The sequence below is a fragment of the Hyperoodon ampullatus genome (assembly GCF_949752795.1).
Source record: "Hyperoodon ampullatus genome assembly, chromosome: 19".
NCBI classification, from domain to species: domain Eukaryota; kingdom Metazoa; phylum Chordata; class Mammalia; order Artiodactyla; family Ziphiidae; genus Hyperoodon; species Hyperoodon ampullatus.
Genome location: NC_136932.1, coordinates 6,064,038 through 6,070,635, shown reverse-complemented (window position 1 = coordinate 6,070,635; position 6,598 = coordinate 6,064,038).

The following is a 6,598-nucleotide window of genomic DNA, read 5'->3' as shown; positions in this document are numbered from 1 at the left end:
TCCAAAGACAGTATTTGACTTGATGTGAAAATGACATTAGGTTGGACCAAAGTAGGCCTGCTGACCGCCTTCTGTCCCAAAATGTAAGTTACTAAGTATGTATGTTATGACCAATGTATGACTCTTCAGAAAAAAAAAGGGGGGGGAAAAATGTCTCTGAATCTAATTATAGGTGTATTTTTTGGACAGAGGGAGCTTAAAATCAGAAATTTAGTATAGTTTCTATTTTATTTATTCTCCAAATAGTCTTCTTTTTCCCTTGAAATTTTTATCAGAGACTGTAAGCATTAAGATGGTTTAGTTAAGCCTTTGAAACTTCACTCAGTGTCTGAACATTCTAAGGAAAAGGGAATAGTCTGTTTAAATATGATTGTATTATGTTAAGAACCACACTGAGTTATTCATCATTATTCCATGACTGGTTATATCTAAAAAGATTTTTCTGCTTAAAAAAAGAAAGCAATTATAAATGAACCTTTAAAGAGGACTATTCACTTAACCAAATGTTTCCCTTTTGAGATAATAATTTGCACAGGTAGAAAAATAACAGTTATTTTCTGCAAGATGTTTTGAGCAAACTATAGAACACACCCCAGGGCTAATTTGATGATTAAATTAATCTTCATCTGAAAGTTTTTTGTAATCATTATCTGATTTCCAGAGAGTTAACTTTATTCTAAGAACTTTAAAGGTTGCGTCCTCCCCCACAAAAAAATCAGAAGTCCAGCTGCACAAAAAGAACATGAAAGCTAGTTACTCCAATTACTAGAACAGTTAATCCAACCTCTCACCATCCCAACTTTTCCATCTGTAAAGTTAAATGTGATTAATTTGAGTCTCTGATGCAAGCATTAAAGATACTATATAAAGTATTATAAATATTTCTTGCGAACATTTATGTGAATTAAGATAACAGTATCGTTCGAACATTTATGTGAATTCAGATAACAGTATTGTTATCTAAGCTAAGAGTATTTGCAGGATTTATGTTTTTAAATTGTTCAAACTCTAATAAACATGGATAGAAAATATATTTGTGAATAAGTCAAGTATTGTTGCAAAGTTTTTTAAGCAACCTAATTTGTTTAATACAGGTATATTTAAAGACCTTAAATAATAAATACCTGTTTTAAAACATTAGAAATTTATAGGCTCTCAATTTTTTTCTAAGCAGAAAAAAACATTGAGTACAACTCACCATACTTTTTTCCCAGCTAAAGTATCATCTAAGGGCTACAGCTGTTAGCATATTAATACAGCCTTTACAACTCTCCCTCTCTCTTCCTCTCTCTTCTTTCTTTCAACCAAAAAAAAAAAAAAAGTATATTTTAACCAGAAGAAAATTATGTTAAATAATCTTTAACATAATACAGGGAATCACATTTATATTTTCTTTTGATTACTTCAGATTTCTTTTAGCCTGGCTTATTCTGTTTAGTGAAAGGGATGATTTTGTTTTGTCAAGGATACAACAGCATGTTAAGTGCTTATTCTTGCATAAGCATCTGACCTAAAATACATCCTACACATAAAAATGTTTTCATTCAATATTAGTTAAATGCTACTAACTTCATTAAAGCTTTGGAAATGCAATCATATAAGCTATTGTACTAAAGTTACTGTACTAAGTAACAGTATCATAAATAAAGAAATATATCTAGTGTAATCTATACGCAGTGTCGAAAACTTAGTACTGGGCATCATGAATGTAACTGCTTGTTACAGTAATTCCATTATGCAGCTATTGTGTGTATTACATGTACATTTTAAAATACAGTACTTGAATTTATAACAGAGTTTTATTTGCTTTGGGGCCTTTTAAATTGGGATATGAATTTACCAAAGTAAATGATACCACTACAATAAAAAAAAATTGAAACATGAACTACAAACCTGCATTGTATTTGAGTTTGATACATTGTTTTGAGTTTAATTGTTCCAATATTGTTAGCTCAATTGGGGGATGAAGAAAACTGTAACCAAGGTGCACAAAAGCACAATTTTTATACTTTTTTAACACCAGAAAAATTAAGAAGAGTATATTCTAATAAACGGTATATTCTAATTAAAAAATAAAAATAATGCCACGATCCTGGGAAAAGTATAACAACAGCAGCCACCACTTGCAGAGTGCTCACTCTCCTCCTCGCCCTGTACTCAGCATCTTCGTACACAATCTCTAACTCTTACAACAATCCCACAGATGAATATTATCCTCACTTGATGGATGAATAGAAATTAATATTCTTCAATCTCTCTGAAATGGTTCAAATGCACCCTTCCATAACAAAATACAAAAGTAAATAATAATTCCAGTTACCAACAATTGCAGGATATCAGCCCTGGGACTGTCAGTAATGACCCATGTAACCAGGAAGGAATCACTTAAATTCCCTAGGCCTCAATTTTCACACCTGAAATTTAAGAGAAAGACGGTGGTTGATCAGAACTCCTACCCTGCCTACCTCACAGAAATGTTTGAAATAATATACATGTGAAAATATTTGGCAAAGCACTACTCAAATATACAGTACTATTTGGATGAAAATGGTCACTGGGAGAGAAGAATTTGTGAGGACAATTACAGCTGACGATGAGTAAGTAATAGTTCAAACACAACAGGTAAAGAGAATTTTTTAAATTCTTCAATTACTGCCAGAAGAGTTATTCTTTCCCAGTGAGTTATCCAATTTGAACTGTTCTACCATGATAGTTTGAAGTACAAAATGTTCTCCAAAGTAAAAAAAAAAAAAAAACGTTTAAAATAATTTGAAAGTTTCCAATGGAATCATGTTATGGTACATGGGCCAAAAACTAAACTTCAGTTAAATAATATGTATACACATTACTCAAATTAGCAACACATGAAATGAAAGGAAAGTCTGTGCACAGGGTAGAATTTGGTCCTACATTTATAAGTTATGGCCATCATGTACATATAGATTGCCAACATTCATGGGCATACTACAAAGAAACATTTTGAAATAAGGTGTATGTGCAAACCAGTACAAGCCTTTTCCAGTTTCCCTCACCCATTTAGACCCTAGACCAGGATTGGCAAACTTTGTAAAAGCCCACATAGCAATTATTTTAGGTTTTTCACGCCATACAATCCCTGTAGCAACTATACAACTCTGCCCTTATAGCTGAAAGCAGCTGCTACATAAATAATATGTAAATAAGTGGGCATGGCTGTGTCCTAATAAAACTACAAAAACAGGAGGCAGCCCAGTCCTGGCCTGCACCTGCAGTTTGCTGTCACCTGCCCTGGACCCTCAAACAAGGCCTGTGGATGACAGACCATACCCCAGGTTCTCCAGGACCATTCTGTGCTCAAACACTTTCATCCTTTTCCACACCGTGTGTCAAAGTTCATGTCCCAAATCCCCAGGTATTTTGAAGGTAATGCAGAAGGCTGTAAAAACAAACCATACTTTGTCGAAGTCTACAAAACATCGTGAATCCCTCGGACCTGGAAATCTTCTGGGCTTCAATAGTTCACAACAATGTCTAGTGATAGCAACTGAATAGCCGTAACTTCTGCCTTCACAGAAACGGCTGAGAAAACTAGCTTATTTCACCATTTTTCCTATAGCCAGAATTTTTTTTTTAATATCCAGACTTTATAAGCTATTTGGCTCAGACAGAGTTCTGTTCTTCCTTTCCCTCTTTTAAGGGGCAAAAATCCACTGAAAAAAGCTTCATTAGAACAAACTACAGACAAATTGCATGGTTCAGTGTTTGGTTCAAAAGCTTTTTTGAGTCACAGAACTCTTTGGAAGTCTGTTAAACTCCAAACCCTCTATCTGGGGGTTAAAAAAAAAAAGCATCTAAAACTTGTGTACAATCTTAAAGCGTTATAAAGGAATAAACCTCCTAGAACCAATTCACACAGACTACTAGGTGTCCAAGGACTATGGGTTTTTCCTTGTTCTCTCCCATTTTCTCCTCTTGCTTCCTTCCCAGTCATGGTTCTCATTCTACCCCTAATTGTCTCCCTCCCAGCTTCTTCCCACACTACTATAGAAAGAAATCAAAGAGACCTGGGCTTCAATCCCAGCTTAATCACTTACTAGTTTTGACTTCCCTGCTCGGAGTGGGGGAAGAAGAATCTCAAGGAAACATGAGCAGTGTCAGAGAGGAAAGCAGGCCAAGTTCCTGAATCTTGCTGCCAGAAAGAAAACTGAACTACTTGGTCCTAAGACTATCACTGTGGTTTACCATAAGGCGCCTGCGAGGGCTCCCAACAACTTCACAGTTACATGTAGCTAAACAGTCATGTTAATGATGCATACCATGTTTTCCAGGAATAATCACCATTCCAAAAGTCTGTCCTGCAGTTCCCATAAATATCCCTGTCCATGCAAGATCATATGTGCTGATGTTTGCTTGGGGAAAAATCAACAGCAACTCAGTGTAAGTTGAATCCACTCTTCGGTCTTAATCTCTAGGGCTTTCTCTCTTATATCTTCCCTATATTCCTCCTTTCTTAATTTTGCAAATCTTCGGAGCACAGAAGGAGCCAAAGGGAAGAAAATGAGATAGCCATTCATTTATTCACTCCACAAATATGAGCACCTGAATGGGCACTGTTCCAGATGTCGAAAGCCCCCCCTCACCTCAAGGAGCTTTCATCCTGATGGGAAGAAAAAGACAACAAAATAAGCACATAACAAATAGAGTATGTTAGGTGGTGATAAATACTGTAGAAAAAAACAAAGCACAAACCGTGAATAGAATGGAGGTTGGGGAATGAGATGCAGTTTTCAATAGGTCAGGAAAAACCTACTGAGAAGGTGACATCTGAGTAAAGACCAGGAGGTGAGAAAGTGTATCAATGTCACTACTCCGAGATCCCCTCCTTCCCTTTTCCACCGTTTTTGTGCCACTCTGTTCGCACTACAGTGTGCTTTGTTCCTAACACCCAGCACCTGCAGCTTTTCTGCAGAAGACTGCCTAGAGATGACACAACCCAGCACCTGCCCCGGCACTGCACTTGCCCAGTCCCCCACCATGAAAGCCAGAGAAAGAAGGTACTGGGCTTCCCAGCTGAGGCATTCGTGTATCTTACATTAATCCGTATCTCTGATGCATGTGTGTGTGTATATATATATATGACTTCTTTTTTTTTTTGCTCCTCTATGTGGCTTGCAGGATCTTAGTTCCCCCACCAGGGATGAACCCGGGCCCCCTGCAGTGGAAGCACGGAGTCCTAACCACTGGACCGCCAGGGAATTCCCTGATGCTTATATATCTTTAAAAAGCAATTTCGTGTACATTATCTCAAGCACCACTCAGGCCCCCCATTACCCTTTGATGACCTCCTTTTTAGTCTTTCCCTTTAACATGCTCTTCAACTTCACTAATCTCTAATCATGAGTATAAAAATACTGGAGGTGTAAGAACTGGACAGTGGGTTCGGCTGGACAGCTTTGCTGACTTCTAGAGATGCCTTAGCCCCTGCTGGCACACCCAGGATGATGGCTAAGGGCAGCCGGAGAATTCAACCAGTCACCCTAAATGTCAACACTGTTTTCAAGAAATTTCAGATCCTTCTCGCTCCACAGTGTCCCACATCGGTCAGGTGTTTATATATCTAAGGAGAAGCTACTATCTAGTAAACCAACATAGTCATGATTTAGTGGAAAGAGCCCTGGACTAGACCAGAACCTGCCTCAATACACATTTATTGAGCATCTCACAACGGGTCAAGCCCTTACTGGGCACGGGCGATACGAAGATGACCAATGCAGATGACTGAACCTTTGCTTTCATGGCTCTCATATTGCATTGAAAATGACAGACAGTCCGATATCAGGTAAAGACCATAATAAAGTTATCAAAGAATCTTGGGAGTTCAGAGGAAGGATTAAGGGGGGGAACGGGAAAGTTCCAGGAGGGCATCACAAACAATTTGAGCTGGATCCGGAAGGACAGATGAGTTTAAGCTGAAAAGTGAAGGACAGTCGTTCCCGGTGGAGAGAACCGAATGAGTCAAGGCGCGTTGGGACAGAGACCCTTGACCGGCGTTGCAAGAGCACACAACCTGGGGCAAGGAGATTAACATCTCCGGCCCTTGGCTCAGAAACCTGTGGCAGTTACCCTAGCCTCGCGCTTGGGAAAACTGGAAAGGTCCGTGCTGCTTTCGCCAAGGCTCCTGCCCGGCCGTTGAGGCAGGAAGCCCTGGGAGGCGCGCGGGAGGGCAGAAACTGCGAACCGCGCGCTCCACGACTGCACCCTCGGCTTACTGAAGTATACACTCCAGCTCCCAGGGGAAGAGTAAAGAAAAAGACCGGAAGGAAAGAAAGAAAAAAAAAAAAAAACACCCTCGGAGGCGGGGACGTGCGCGGCCTGAGTCCGGCCGGAGTGGCGCGCGGGCCTTGCGGCCACAGTGGTTCCGAGGCTAGCTGCCGGCGCGCTTCCCGCTGCCTTCCGGCCCCGCGCGGGGAAGCTGAGACCGCACTCCCACCTCCCCTCGGCGCAGCCTCACACCTACCGCCGCGTACCCGTCGCTGCTCCCGCTCTTCAGCGGCCGCGGGGTATCGGCCTACCCAGCGGTCGGGCCACCTCCGCCCTCTCCGCCGTGACGAATCGGCGC